The following is a 16,402-nucleotide window of genomic DNA, read 5'->3' on the forward strand; positions in this document are numbered from 1 at the left end:
TGAAGGAGAAGGTGAGTCAAGTCAGTTTGCTGAAGTGAAGGCTATCCAACTAGCTCTAAAGATTGCAGAACGAGAGAAGTGGCCAGTACTCTATCTTTACACTGACTCCTGGATGGTGGCTAATGCTCTATGGGGATGGCTACAGCAATGGAAGAAGACCAACTGGCAGCGCAAGGGTAAACCCATCTGGGCTGCTGCATTATGGCAAGACATTGCTGCTCGGGTGGAAAATATGACTCTGAAGGTACGTCATGTAGATGCTCATGTGCCAAAAAGCCGTGCCAATGAAGAACAATGGAATAACCAACAGGTAGATAAAGCTGCTAAAATTGAACTAGCTCAGGTAGATCTAGACTGGGAGCGTAAAGGTGAGCTATTTATAGCTCGATGGGCCCATGAAACATCAGGACATCTGGGAAGAGATGCAACATATAGATGGGCTCGTGATCGAGGGGTGGACTTGACCATGGAAGCCATCACACAGGTCACCCATGAATGTGAAACATGTGCCGCAATCAAGCGAGCCACACGAATCAAGTCTCCCTGGAACAGAGGCCGATGGCTGGGTTTTCAGTATGGTGAGGCCTGGCAAATTGACTATGTTGGACCACTACCACGAACACATCAAGGCAAGCGGTATATACTCACCATGGTGGAAGCAACTACTGGTTGGTTGGAAACATACTCTGTCAACCACGCCACTGCCCGAAATACTGTCTTGGGTCTTGAAAGGCAAGTTTTGTGGCGACACGGCACTCCAGAAAGAATTGAATCAGATAATGGAACTCATTTTCGAAATAATCTCATAAACTCCTGGGCAAAGAAACATGGCATTGAGTGGATATACCACATCCCCTATCACCCACAAGCCTCTGGAAAGATTGAGAGATATAATGGGTTACTAAAGACCATGTTGAGAGCACTGGGCAATGGGGCATGGAAGCAGTGGGATAAAAATTTAGCAGAAGCCACTTGGCTGGTCAATAGCAGAGGTTCAACTAACCGTCCTGGTCCTGCCCAAACAAAACCACTACATACTGTGGGAGGAGATAAGGTCCCCGTAGTGCACCCAGGGAAATGGCTGGGGAAGGCAGTATGGGTTGCACCTCCCATGGGAAAAGGCAAGCCCATTCGTGGGATTGTCTTTGCTCAAGGGCCTGGCTGTACTTGGTGGGTGATGAGAAAGGATGGGGAAACTCGATGTGTACCTCAAGGAGACTTAACCTTGGGGGAAAAATAACCTGTTATGTGAGTTATCTGTTGTAGATGAACTTTGCAAGAAAAACCGAACAAGTGGACAAACCAAGCCGGTGCTGGTGCCCAACACTGAACATACTGTTTCCCCTGGCCTGGATATTCATCTTGATGGATGAGACAGAAGTTATGGCCTGCTCCAGTGAACATCTACAGAGGATGAAAGATATAAGAATGTTGTGTGTTTGTTTGATGCAAGATGCAAGAGGGAATACAAGAATGATGTTTGTCTGTTGAAGAGTGGGGGTACTGGTTAATGAGAGTATATAAGAATGTATATGGATTGTTAAGATGGTTTGTCTGAGCATGACATAAATGGTATGGAATAAGGGGTGGAGACTGTAGTGGGTCTGGGACGGTAGTGATTTTCCACAGCAGGTCCTGCAGTGCTGTGCTTACTGTTGATATCAATATTATGACTACCGCTTGCACAACATCGGGGCTGTCCCTCCAGCATTCCTTCCCCCACCTTCACCAATAGCTGTGAGTGGGCATGATCTTGGGAGGGACTATGGCCAGGACAGCTGACCCAGGCTGACCAAGGAGATATTCCATACCATATGACGTCAGCTCAGGAATATAAACTGGGGGAAAGGAGCAGGAAGGGGAGGCGAGATTCATTTCTGGCCTTCCCAAAGCAACCGCTACGCGTACTGAAGCCCTGCTTCTCGGGAGGTGGCCGGACATCGCTGCTGATGGGAAGTAGAGAGTAACAGCTTTATCTGCTTTTGCTTTGCTTCCCGCGCGCGCGGCTTTGCTGCTTATTTATTAAACTGCTTTTATCTCAACCCACGAGATTCCCATCTTATTTTCTCCCCTTCCCTGGCTTGCTGAGGAGGTGGGGGGTAAAGCGGTGTGGTGGGCACCTGGCATCCAGCCAGGCTCAAACTACCACATCCTTTGAAAAAGATTAAGCATAAGGTCCACTTGCAATAAAGACTTGGACTATTGACTTGTTTTATTATTTCAAGGAATCAATATTTACCAACATTCAAAGATCACATTTTAGCCAATAAACATGATTTAAAAAATTCAACAAACACTTTAAAGAAAATGCTTCCTCCTAACCAATTTTTAAAGAACAGGAAAAAGATGATCTATTATTCTTAAAGAAGAGAAAAAATAATCTGTTTAGTAGATAATGTCACTTTAGGCCAAATATTTGGTTATGTTTGTGAACATATCTTTTTTTTTTTTTTCATTTATCAAGGTAGGGTAATAGCAGCAGGAGAAAGTTGCTTTAAAATAGAGTGGGTAATTTCTTCCCTCTGCTGCTTGAATTTGATGTTTTGTCTTACCTGATGGAACAGTCTTGCTATTATTGTTCTTTAGAGGATTTGTTTTGATTTTTTTTGTGATTTTTGTCTTTTAATTGAGCTCCAGGCATTCAAAGTTCTAACATATATGAAAATCTGTAATTTGAAAAGAAAATAAATAAGGAGCCTGTTTGCAGCCCTCTGTGCTCCTAAACATGTTTGTCTACTTCTCCACATGACATTACATTAAAGACTCTAACAAAGACTGATGTGTTATAGACTTTAAACTTATTTTTCTGCTTTGCTAACTTTAATTGACTGAGATTTTAAGGTCTAAGATATAACCATATATCTTTTCAATTATTTCAATAAAAATAGCAACTATTTTTCCTTCTGAAAACGAAGTTCACATAGTATAAATTAAGCCATAACATGTTTCAATTTCAAGACTGGAAAGCTCTAATTCTGATGAATAATGCATGTAGCTAGATAAATCTTTACCATTCCTATCTCAAAGCACACTGGAATGTAGTAACGCTGTGTCTGGTAAATTCCTGTAAGCTGCAAGTGCAACTAATGTTGTTCTACATGAGATTGGGCTTGCTGATGTCACCACTCTTGGAATTCAGAGGGAAAACTACTCTCTTAGGAGAGTAATTCCTTTTAAATTTTCATGGAAAACAGTTCAAATATGAATCAACTGGAAAAGGAAACTGTCTCTATGTCTTAGGAGCCCAAATTATATTGAAAGCCCATAGGGGATCTCTTATTTGCTAGCGTGCAGAGAGAGTATGGCACAAATACTACATTGACAGAATATTTCTGTAAGCTTGTGTGTGAAGAAATTTTATTCTGCCCAAATATTCTTGTTTAGATAGCAATTTCACATTATATAGTTCCAAGCACGGATGCGGTTGTCCCTATGGCAAGGTTTGCTTTGTTCATAGCTGCTGTAGGGCTTCAACACCATAACATATGCTACTTGTAAGTCTCTGCTATGGTCGTATCAGCTCAGGCCATTTCATATTACATTGATTGTGATTCACAGAATGCACACTGTAAACTCCAAATTTTCAGCAGAAACTGCTTTTAATAAATTCATGTTGAGACAGTGATTTACAGCACAGCACAATTTCTCACAATCTGCATGTTAAGAACTGCACTGGCAACCTCAAATACTAAAGAAGACTACTTGTCTTCTGAGCTTGTTTCAGTTGTTTCTGACTTCAAGGTGTGTTCAGGGTGTCAAGGTATCATTATTTGACCTATAATTTCTTTTACTCTTTTGTTGTTTTTTTTTTTTTTTTCAAGTGAACTAATAAATTTACTTATTCCACATTGTGAGAAGATATTTACTGGACTGCCTTCAGAAAATGGTCAAATCAAGAATGTGTAACATTAAGTTCCTGAAGATTTTCAGAAAAGACTTTGATTATGATGTGAATAAATATTCGTTGAGTGTAGTTGGTTTCAAAAATTAGTGGTAAAAAATGTGTGAGTGGTTCTGACAACCAATATACTATACTTTGTCAGGAATTCACTACAGATAGACTAAAGGTTGTAAGTCCTTTTTTGTGATGTACAAACAAAGCGAGAGATAATGCTGTTCCCAGGATATTTGCCTAGCTTACCCTCAGATATCTTGTTTGGATGGATTAACTGCCTTTTAGAATTGCTCTTGTCAGTTTTTGTCCATACTTGCTACAATTTCCTAATTACAGTTTTATATCTTTGATTCTTCATTTCCCATTCTCACTTCCCACAATTCTTGCTGTATATACAAAATTTATCTACAACAGGTTGTCATGGGTTTGTGTGGAGCCATTTCTGATAATGGGGAAGGGGCTGTAAAGATAGGTCTGTAAGAAGTTGCAGACTCTCCCTGTCTCTGAGTCAGATCCACTTCTAGGGCTGAGCCAATTGAGCACCTCCATGATCACTTCACTCCATGAAGCTGGAAGAGTAGAGTTATTCCTTTCCTTTTGGGTGATGGTGGCAGGGGCTGGAGGAGGGAGAATGATCATGTGGACTCCAAGGTCAGTGAAGGAAGAAAGGAGGAGGTGTGCTGGACGAGAGACTCCCTTGCATTCCATGGTGAGATGGCTGCTGCTGTCCCCCTGCAACCTGGAGAGGAATGGTGAAGCAGATTTGTTGGCAGTTTGTGGAAGACCAGGGGTAGTGACTGTACCATGAGGCCATGAATTTGTGTGAGGGCAGCATTGAGGCAGAAGGTGCCTGGAATGCTGCTGCCTGTAAAGCAGTCTCATGCTGGAGGAGTTTGTGAGAAGCTGTAACCCTTGGGAAGGACTCACACTGGAGAAGTTTATTAGGGACTGTATCCTGTAGAGGGACCTTGCATTGGATCAGGGGAAGAATGCGAGGAGTCACTCTCCTCTGAGAAGAAAGAAGCGGCAGAGCCCATCTGTGAGGGACTGACCATATGCCCCATTCCCTGCCCCTCTGTGCTGTTGAGGAGGAGAAGGTACAGATATTGGGAGGAAGTAGCTGACCCTGGGAAGAAGGGAGGGGTGGGGGAAGGAGATCTTAAAAGTGCTAGTTGTATTTTTGTCCTTATCTTGCTCTATTTCTGCTTTCAGTTCTGTTTCTTGTGGGTAGCAGAATAAACTGTTTTTTCTTTCCTCTCTAAGTCAAGTAGTGGAATCTATTTTGCCTGTAACAGTAACCGGCAGTGATCCTTCCCTTGTCTTGTCTTGATCCATAAGGTCCTTGTTTATCTTTTTTCCTCACATCTCACTGGGTTCTCCACGATCCTAAGGAAGGTGGAGGTGTATGGGGTAGCAGTGAGCAAGATACTGTGTTATGCCTCATAGCATGAACCATGACACAGGTCCTCAGTCTCCCCATCTTTTGTATATGATGTTTTGACATAGATTTATGATCATTTTATTTTTGCTTTTAAATATAGATCCACACTCAGAGTGGTCAGAAAAACACATGAGTTCAGCATAATTTTGTAGTTCTACAAGTTACTTTTTTGATAATGTTCAACACTCTGCCTCCAGATACTAAACACACTGCCTTTCTTTCCTAGTGTCCAATATTTCTCTTTAGGCATAGATGTCTTCCTCTATTTCTATTATGAATTCCAGAGACTCTTGTCTGAGTACTTAGGCTCTAATTTCTTCTCCTAACAATTTGTTCCATGTGCTTTTTGTTCTTTAAACCAGAGGACTCCGCCTCAGGGTCTTTAATGTATGGATCTGAAATCCTAGTTTCCAACAAAGGCTGCTTATTGATGCATTTACTGAATTTTAAAATTGCAATAACAAGTTTTTATATGAAGTGTAATTCACTGAGACAAAGACATTTTGAGGAATCTTGTGTCCCTATTTTAAGATCTCACTAATATAATCTTGTGAGTTGTATTGCTAGCAATACAGAACCTAGGTTGGGATTTCATGGCCCTAGCAAAGATAAGTTACATCTCCTTGATGTCATGAGTGATATTATGTTGTTTATTACTTTAAATTGAAAAATAATATCTTGTATATTACTTAGAGGAAAAATATCCCTAGGAAACAGAAAAGACAAAGTAGATTTGACAGAGGCCATGGACAGATATGAAGACTACATAATGAAAATGTGCAAAAGCTTGAAATTTGACTAAATTCAGGAGTTATCTCCTTTTATTTTGTACCTACATATTCAAATTTAGCTTCAAACATATTCATGCTTCAAAGGCAAGTGAACATTTCAAAACATTTTTTCTGGTCAAAGAGGCAATAGCTTTATTGGAGGGAACACATAAAAACAAATGCCTTTTTAAAAGATTTCTTAAGATTCCACTTATCATTATCAAGATTTCCAGTCAGTAGAAACACCTAAGCTACTACACATAAATAGTCATGCTTTATATAGCGTATCAGAATTAAAGAAAATCTGACAATTTAATAGCAAAAAAAATATTCCATTTCATCTTCAAATCTTCAAAAGTGATCCAAAAGGAGAGGCTAGCTGACTTCTCACCTTACCTTGACAAGATTTCTTAAGTTACCTCTCTGTACACGTGTTTTCACAATTTCTCCCAAACACCTTCAACTTTGCAGTTAGAAGAAGACAAGCTAGGGAAAGTTAATGGGGCATGTGCACTTGATAAAGACCTAGGGGAAATGGATAAGCAGTTATTTGCTCAAGTTTTGAGCAAGGTTGCAACAGCCAAACAGGGAATCAGGTTCTTCAGTGGGTAAACAGCAAGGGATAACAAAAGACTTAGAGCTGGGTGAAAATAGTGCTTGTTGGTGAAGGGAAGCTGAAACAGTTATTTAGTAGAAAGGTCACTAGAGGAAATTTTTCTGTTAGGAGCTTCAGTTCTGGAAAACACTGCCCTTTATCAGAGCTATCTTTTAAATGTCATATTGCAAAGCCAGTCTTATTCCCTTCTCATAACTGGAGGGTAAACTTCTCACATAGATTTTGTTTGTTCACGTTTTTAGGTTTTTAAATTTCTATGATTGTTAAGTGGAAACTAGTGGACATCTTTACACAGGAAATAGACAAAATACTAATGACATCAGTGTTGTAGTCTTCTCCACACCTATTTAAATATGAGGACACAGTACAGCTTGTGATGACCAAGCAGTGGAGAGTTGTGAAACTAAAGACAGTGGAATCTTTAATGACTCCTGCTATCAACAGTGTCTCACTATCACCAAATATAATGATATTATTAAAACTCTGGTACAAAGACCAATAATTTTTCAGAGTACCATTGATATGAACTAGATTCTCATTCTCTTTTCTCACTGCTTTTTTTGGTATTTAGTTTATCTGATATCCCAAGCTTAGGACTTCATGCTGGAATTATCAATAGAAATATGGTCCTGGAAATCTTCTGTTCTTCCTTGCATCCTGTGATTAGTTCCCTATTATAACCTAATTCCAGGACACACAGACCTTGAAAAGGCACTTGCCAACTGGAACAAAGGAAAGGAAGTCAGGGTACCACTTGTCTCACTTCATTCCCCTTCTCTATGGTAGAAAACAGTAGATAAGTAGGGTTAACCAGAGCTGGCAAGACATAAAAGTACAGTATGGCCAGGAATTGAAAAGTAGAATTGATCCAAGGGATCTAGAAGGGGGTATTTTGCTGAGTCTAAGGGATTCATAAGAGTGGACTAAATATGTATGGATGTAATCATTGTAAAAATCACACAGGAGAAAATACACAGGATGTCCTAGAGAGGAATCAAGGAAGGCTGGTACAACCTATGCACAGAATTTGATTTGCAACAACTTCATTTGCTGAGAAGGCTGTTCCAGGTCGTGATTCCAAATTTTATTTATATTGTAGGAAATTTTCACTGAACTATTAGCATAGCAGTTATTTCCTCTACACTTTACACTGTTCAAATACAGATAGAAGGCAGCTAAGAAAAAGAAAAGCTTTTCTTGCTGTGAAGTGCTTGTTTTGGAAAACTGGAAGGAAGATGGAGGAAATGAAACACAAAATATTATTACAAAGCCAAGAAACAAGCCAAGATTACTGATGACTTGAGGTCTATATTTGAACTTCTTAAGCCAATCAACCTCCAGGATCATTAAAAGCAAATCTCACATGGAATTTATTAATCTTTCTTATATAATTAGGTTGTCATGCTTTTGTTCAGGTTTCTGTAGCAGGAGATGTAATGGATCAAGTCATATATCTTCAAACTGCCAAGTGTATATTTCTATTCATTGTACTATAACTCGACTCCAAACTTGAAATGTTTTTTTGTCTGCTTTCCAACAAACCAATCCTACACTTACCTGGAAAGATTCTCCATTTTCAAAGCAGAATACTTCAGATAAGAAAAGAATAAAAGTGTGTATAGTATTAATAGACCATGCATAAACAAACTAAAGCTTTATATCACAGTACAGATACAAGGAGCATCTGTATTATTGTTTTGAAAAATATGTACTTGTACTAAATCTTTATCTAGATATATGTCAGTGCATATGAAAAAATTCTTGATGCATGTATATCTATTCATATCATATGTACAAATAAAGAGTTTTGAAACCTCTGTATCTGATCCGATAGAATTATCTTTTTTTTTTCTCTTTGTTTTTTGACGGTGAAGGAAATGGAAATTGAAAACGATAACACAAAAGAAATGGTAAAGTGAAATCATGTCCTCAGTGAAGTTGTGTCCTTATATGAGAGAACAATTTAAAAAAAAAAATGTAGGAAGACTGGCCACATGTGAAGGGCCACTGCAAACTTACACCTTCCAGTATTCAGTTCATCTGAAGAGGTTTGTCTAAGACTACACTTTAGGTGCAATAGTTTTTCTGCACAGCCAGTCTACAGGTCCTTTCAACAGATAATCAACAGGACAACCCTACTAACAGCAGGTTTTAGAACCATCCAAATAAAGACTGAAGTAATGAAAAAAACCAGACACATAATTCATTAAAACTACTGAACAGTTGCCAGAAAACCTCTCCTTCACAAACACAACCTTGCAATATTAAAAGCTCAGAAGCATTGTAAAAAACTCTCTTCGGGTCAACAAAAACCAGTCTGTCAACTGTTTAAGAAAGTACGTCAGTCTATGTAGATATTTTGGTTTTATTTTGTACTTCTATGATACATCAGACTCCTTTGTTTATTGTTTGGCAATTGACAAGATTTCTTTCACTTCCTAGGACTTATATAACAAAAATAAGAACATGTTCAGCCTATTTACTTTCTTGTTTGTTTGGGGTTTTTTTAAATATCTCTATCATAAAAACCCTATGTACAGAAAATGGTACAATTACTATTTTTTTTTTCCTTTTTATATCGTTATTTACATGATTTCTACATAGAGAAAAAAATGTTCTAAGGAAGATTTTTACAAGATGCAGTCTGTTTGGGTTTTTTATTTTCTCCAGAGCAAAGCAAAAGTTTTACTGAATGCAAAATTTATTTCATCATTGTAAATATACCAATATAGATGCAGAGAAGAAACATCTCTGCCATTGAGAAGACTTGTTGATGAGCAATCTGCTCTTTAATAATGTCTTAAACACTAGGGCTAAGGAGAAGAAGAAACGAAAGAAATATTAACAAAGTATTAAATAAATTTCTTCTAACTATTTTCTTTCAAAATGTAACTGAAGGAATCTTCATTCATATTAGGTTCCTAGATTCTAGTTCAGCTCTTAGAATGTAAAATATCCAATTCTGTAGGCATTTTTATCAGGAATAAACCAAACTTTTAAACTAAACGTGATGCATCATGTTGACATAACAAATGTGGACATTAATTAAAGAGCAGCAGAATCCAACAGAGAAGTTTGCCCTCCATCTGCTTGACCTGAGGTAATAATAATGTTAGTTTAACTAGAGCTGACAGATTTTCTTGTGTTAGTCTTGAATCACTAAAGTCGCCACCCTCAGTATGAATAACCATAACCATATGTGTGACATCATACAAAACAGGCAAGCCATAGTTATCTATTTATTTAGTTTGCTGTCTTCTGCCTGGTCGTTTTTATTCTGTGATACTAAGGCTCAGGCACATAGACCAGATGTAGGTTGGGACTCTGCATCTTGCATGGATACATATACAAGTTTTTTAAAAAATTCCAGATCTTCAGATTCTGGGTAGTGTCGCATCAAAAACTATATATTTGTACACCGTAGGTTAAAAACAAGAGCTTGATGTGTTGTAAATTCTTCAGCCAGTTAATAGATAATGCTTCTATCCTATCTTTTCAGTTACAGAAATAAAATAATTGACTAATAAAAACTCTTCCATGGAAGGTAGAGAGTCGAACCATCCAAGTCCAGCTCTACAAAGTTACTGGAGGCCACTGAGATTCCTGTACCTAGGAAGCATAAAGACTTTTTCTTCAATATCCACTCTGTCTACTTGAAATCAAGTGAAAATCTTGAGTAGATTTCATCTTTAATAAATCCAGGAGCAAGGAATCTTTTTAATCTTTTATTACAGTTTGCTCTGCCAAAATATATCTCTGTTTTCTATCAACATGTTAGATTGTTAATATTTTTGAATGAAAACTTCTCCCACTGACTCAAAGATCATTGCAAGAAACTGGTGAACTGCCAGTCTGCTTGAGAAAAATGTTTTTAAGGTAGTTGTATGTAGTATGTACCCATTCCAAAGATTCTTCAATGGTCCCAAAATAGAGTAGCCATAATGAATAATTAATAATGAAAACCAGACACCAAGTATCAGGATATATTTGGTCAAAGGCAATTCCCAACATCTAATGAGAAAATTATAATTTCAGCAACATACACATCTTATTGTTCCATTGTCGTTTTTTAAGAGTAGACCAACTCCACAGTAGCTGTAGTATAAAAATTGTAGACAAACTGAAACGGAATCATGTAAGAATGATCAAGAGCAATTCCCATGGCTAATACTAGTCTTTAAAACAAAATGTGGTAGGATTAGCAGGTGTTACACTGGCTGGTATGACAAGGCAAAGTGATGTCCTACAAATCACAAATTGGTAACTATCAATACTACAGTGAAAAAAGTAAATTTAACCTTCCCATATACTCATCAAGCCATCAGAAAGATTATTTTACCCTCTGTCTCATTATGTGCCCAATATTAAATGATTCGCACTCTAAACAGATAACCTGAAAGTTTTTTGCTTTGTCATAATGCAATGTTCAAAACTTATCTGATGAGAAGGAATTTAGGTAGTTTAAAAGTGAAAACAAAAAGAGGGGATGAAAAAGAACTTTATGGTTGGTTGCTTGATTTTTTGTTTTTGTGGCTTGCGTTTTTGTGAGTTTTTTTCTGTGCTAATTGTTTCTTCAGTGCATAAATAACATTCTTTTCAACTAAGTTCGTGAAAATCTTCTTCTTGACCCAAATGACAAGAGAACAGTCTCACAAGTTCAAGACTATAAATCCAAATATTACAAGCATGGAGTAAATTTCATGAGAAAGGCTTGAACTCATGGCACTCATTTCACAAATACAAACTGGATGTCAGCATCCCTTTGATGAGTGCAGACAGATATCACATAAGATTTTTTTAAATATACATTTTTAAACTTCCTCCTTCTCTTCTGTCCGCTCCAAAGCACTAATTACTATGTACAAACAGGAAAAGCACACTGATCTCAACTTCAATAGGCAGAAGTAACAAATTAGATGGTTAGATGAAGTGGAATTGCAATTCCTAGCCCACTATTGACTCCAAATTGAGCTGCAGTGGTATATAAAAGCATCAAAAAGAGCCTTCATTGCTATATTTACACAGGAAACTACTTCAATATTGTCTATTTTGGATATTCTATAATAAAAACTTATTTGTTTTTATGTTAATACAGAAATTTTACTTTTTGTCATATTTTTCATTTCTTCATGTTGCCCTTACATCGAACAATTCATTCAATTGAATGCTTCCATTATCTTTTCTTTAGTGTTCTGTTTCAAATTCTTTTTTTGAGACAGGAGAGAACAAGAAAAAAATGTGTAAACGGATGATTTTAGATCTTTCTTTTAATAAAACAAACATTGTCATTTAGTGTTCTTAACTCTTCCCGAGAACATATTCACATTCCAAGCCTTTTGTTTATTTTTTTAATAGTCTGAATTATTAAATCTTCAGAGGCCACCTTAGAAGCAAAACTAAAATAATATCCCATATCTGCATGTTTTCATACAGCATTACATAGGAAATTAAAACATTCTTTTTGTTGCTGGAATTGGCTGAGGAACAGACAGTATTTTTCTTGGTCTGGAACTCTGATGTCAATACGAGTTAAAATATTCTCTCTGTCTCCCTGAGTACTGCTGCTTCTGCCTATCTCCTTATAAAGATTATGCTTATGCTTAGTAAATGAAGAAAGGAATTAGTGATGCTCCTCTCATTTCCTGTCTTCCCACAGATGGTGATAAATTCAAATTCAGACTCCATTAAACCTGAGTAGAGAAACTCAGCAGGTGGCTACACTAATGGAAAATCCTGGCCTTGGAATAATGGGAATTGCAACCGACAGCTCTTCTACACCACAAAAAAGATGATGTATTCCTATTGACAGTGTTGCGTTTGAGTCCAGAAGGCTGATCTGATAGTTCAGGCCAGGCACAAGGGAAGCAGAAAGCCCCATGGGTATTTTTCTTGGCTACACCGCTGTAATTTTTGTCATCTGAACCTTCTATTACAATTCATTGTACAAATCTCATATAAGTTGGAGGGAGGGAAAAAAACCCACAACCTTCTGCATTTGGCCTACAGGCATACATTTGTTCTTTTTTCTTGATTTAAAGGACAAATAAAGGTTGACACACAACAGCATTTCCAGCCACTTCTGTATTTTTAATGCTGACATTCTTGGCCCAAGTGCTTTTAGTGTTCCCAGACAAGCCCATCTGAGAGAGTTTGTGTTAAAAAGATTCATAGATTGCCCTGAAGGTGTAATGCCTGATGTTCAGATATAATTTGTGCAGGAATACTGTATTCATGATGCTTTTTCTTCTAGATTTTTTTTCCCTTCATTTAAATCCAGGGAATATATTAGCAGCAGTTTTGTGAAAAACATTTGGGAAAGTGACTGGACATAACTGTAGACTGAATCTTAAATTGAAACTGTATTTTAGAACATGAACAGAATATTTTTTTTCTGTGTTATTTCTGTGTGTTTTAATACTGTCAGCAATTTGCATGTGTTATGTATTCTGTTATTTTATCTTAGAATATACATTTTCCCAAGCTTTTAAACACAGTAAAATAGAAGAGTTGTCAATCAAAAGAAAATATAAAGTACTTATATTTTTGTGTTATTAATCATGAGACTGTGTTCCACTTATTTCTTCTGAGAACTCAGAATTTTACCAATTTTATCAGTTTTTTAAAAATGTGTAGTAATAAACATCACACGTATTGAAATGAATGTCTTTAATTTAAATTATTCTTTTTTTTTTTTTTTTTTGAGCACTCATCTGTAAATTTCTATTAGAAACTACAGATTTCAGCAATACAGTGCTTGGAGTATTCTGAATGAATATTAAACATGATTTTCACAAAACAGGATATTAACATAGAGAATCTAGAAATGCTACGGCACATTTCGAATAATGTCTCTGTATTTCTAAGGACAATTTAAAAAAATTCTTTTAATAAATATGAGGTTTTATTTTAGTACTAAGATAAAATATAGACAAGATTTTTTTTTTTTTTTAATTCTATTGTCTTACAATTGTTCTGCTTTCTGGTCTCCTCTCAATAAAAATACATGCACTTGAAATATTTTCTAAGTTGTTGGTATAGACATTTCACATATTTTTTCAGAATTCAGTTACAACTAGTATATTGACTGGGACAATATTAAAATCCAATCTATTCTTTTCGTTGTTTTAAAAACACTTTAAATGGGATTGCTTTCTTATCTAAACTACTAACTTCCTTAATTTCTGACTATTATCCTCCAGATTCACAATTTTCATTACCAATATTTCTTTCAATGTCTTTCCAGTTCATTTCACTAAGAGTATTTTTCAAAAAGCTAATTCTCATAAAGGTGACTTCGAGGTGGAAATTTTCTCCAGCTCTGTGTTTGATAATTCCTATCATATAAATATTTCTTTCTTGACACTTATTTACATACACCTTCTCAACATTAATTGGAGGATATAATATGGAAAAAGTATCAGCAACATCAATAATGAATGCACTTAATGTTTCATGTAGTGTATCAATATATCATAAGCTTTCATGCATGAAAGAATCATCACTAATTCCTGCTCAGCATAGAACATTTTCATGCCATATGAAGCCCAAATGCTTTAGTCAGACTGAAATATTTCAGTCCATTGGAAACTAAATTTGCTGTCTTAAGAGGAGAGTAGAAGAAATGAAACTTGAATCAGTGGCCTCAGGTTGCAACATATTGCTGCATGAATATAAAACATGTCATTTGAAACTTTGTCAATATCACCTGAAGGTTTTCACATATAGCCCTTTTCATACTTAACCTCCTCAAGATGCAAGTCCCAGTACTGGAAGAGACTTGTTACTCTGTTCTTTCACCCATTATCAGTGAGCCTGTAGCTATACGGTAACAATACTAAAAGATAGAATCTTTGGTATTTAAAAATTCTTCTAAAATCAAACTATATTTGTGCCTTGGAAACAGAACTTCATTTTAAGGCTGTGTAAACCTAACACCAGCAAACAGCCAGTGTATCTTGTCATGCCTTTGCTGAAAAGAAGGAAAAATGCACAATAGGCTAACTTCTTCAATAGAGGTAGCGGTCCTTTCTTCAATATTCTTGTTTAGTATCTTAAGTAAAAACATACATGCATAACGGAGTTCAGGACAGAATACTGCTGCTATCTTTTCCTGTATCTATTATTAGTAAAATATTTAAAAGTTTATTCTTTTACAAAAGGGGTTCACTGAATGCACAATGCAAGGAGCAGGCAGTGCTTTGCGTTTGCAGATAAACTGCTTCTGTATCTCTCTGGATGAAAGAAAGTGTGGGACTAGAGCAGAGGACAGCACTATCTCATTTTTGTAACCCTAAAGGGATGAGAATAACTGTGAATGTATCACTCTCGTGAGAAATTTTGTTTATAAATGATGAAAAATGTCTGACAGTATTGAAGATAAGCCAAATGTCAATGCTTATATTCTGATATGAATATCTTATCAAAGTAGCAATCATTCATATTCCCATATTAGTGATATATCCTGTTATGATGACTGACTCTATCTTGGCTTAGACAAAGTGTTGTCTGATAAATAGACTTAATGCATAAATGTCTCTTGGGAACATGCAGCAGCAAAATGGGGACAGATGTTTGGCTCTCCTTGGAGCTCATCAGCACAGTTCAACTGCTTTATCTGTCAGATGGGTTCAGCCCATAGCCCAGATACAGAGAAGCTCAGTATTTTGAGACTAACTAAAGCTAAGTGAATAATTTGTTGCAGATAATACACTTAAGAAAATTTAGCCTTCTGCTCAGAGAATATCTGTGAGTAGATCATGCTTTTGCTTGTATTCATCAAACAAATGTCTTTGAAAGCTCCTTTGGAAATACGTTATTATGTGAAGTAATCAAATATGCAGAATTAGAAATACTTGTCTTTATTTTTTTTTCTCAAGTCAGAGAAGATGAGTGGTGAAACCACTGTCTCAAAAATACGATAATGTTAGCATATGTATATGAGAGATCTGGTATATGTGACAATTTCTGGTTTGATTGTTATAAAAAGCTATATGGAGCTTTGGAGGAAAGATTTTTTTGCATCTGGTGCTACAGTGTGAGGTGAGAGGGGCAAGAACTCAATCTGACTTTGCTACTTATCTCAAATGTATCAATGAAAAAAATTCCGAGACATGCCAGGACAGTTTTCACTTTCCAAATCACTTGGGAAGTTCCATTACTCCCTTTCTCATATGTTTTACCCGCTTTCAGGAAAATTAAGGGTTTAGGTGAGGTTTTGGTTATGCAAAAATTCTCAATCGTCATTGACTTTACATTTTTTTATTTCCTAGGTGATGTGAACTAGAAATTGGAAAGATCTGGTTCATTCCCCTGCAAGTGAAAGATTGCTCCCTACAGTTAGATTTGTTAAATTATTAATTACTGGTTATTATCTGATTAATTAGAACCTTTTGCTTAAAATAAATTATTCAGATCTATTCATTATCTTGCTAGTTTTGCAGGTGGCTATATAACTCTGAAAATACAGTGCACATTATTCTGTAGTATTACCTTAATGTCCCAGGGAGGATCAAAGACCTACCGTGCTAGGTCCTGTACAAACATATACAGGAAAACATAGTCCTTGACATGATATCTTTATAGTCGAATTAAAGACAAGTGATTAAACCACACAGTAGGAGAGAAAGCCAGTGATAACAATGTAATTTGTGAAACTTCAGAAGATTACTGCATATGTGCTC

Source organism: Colius striatus, chromosome Z (genome assembly GCF_028858725.1).
Source record: "Colius striatus isolate bColStr4 chromosome Z, bColStr4.1.hap1, whole genome shotgun sequence".
In the NCBI taxonomy this organism is placed as follows: Eukaryota; Metazoa; Chordata; class Aves; order Coliiformes; family Coliidae; genus Colius; species Colius striatus.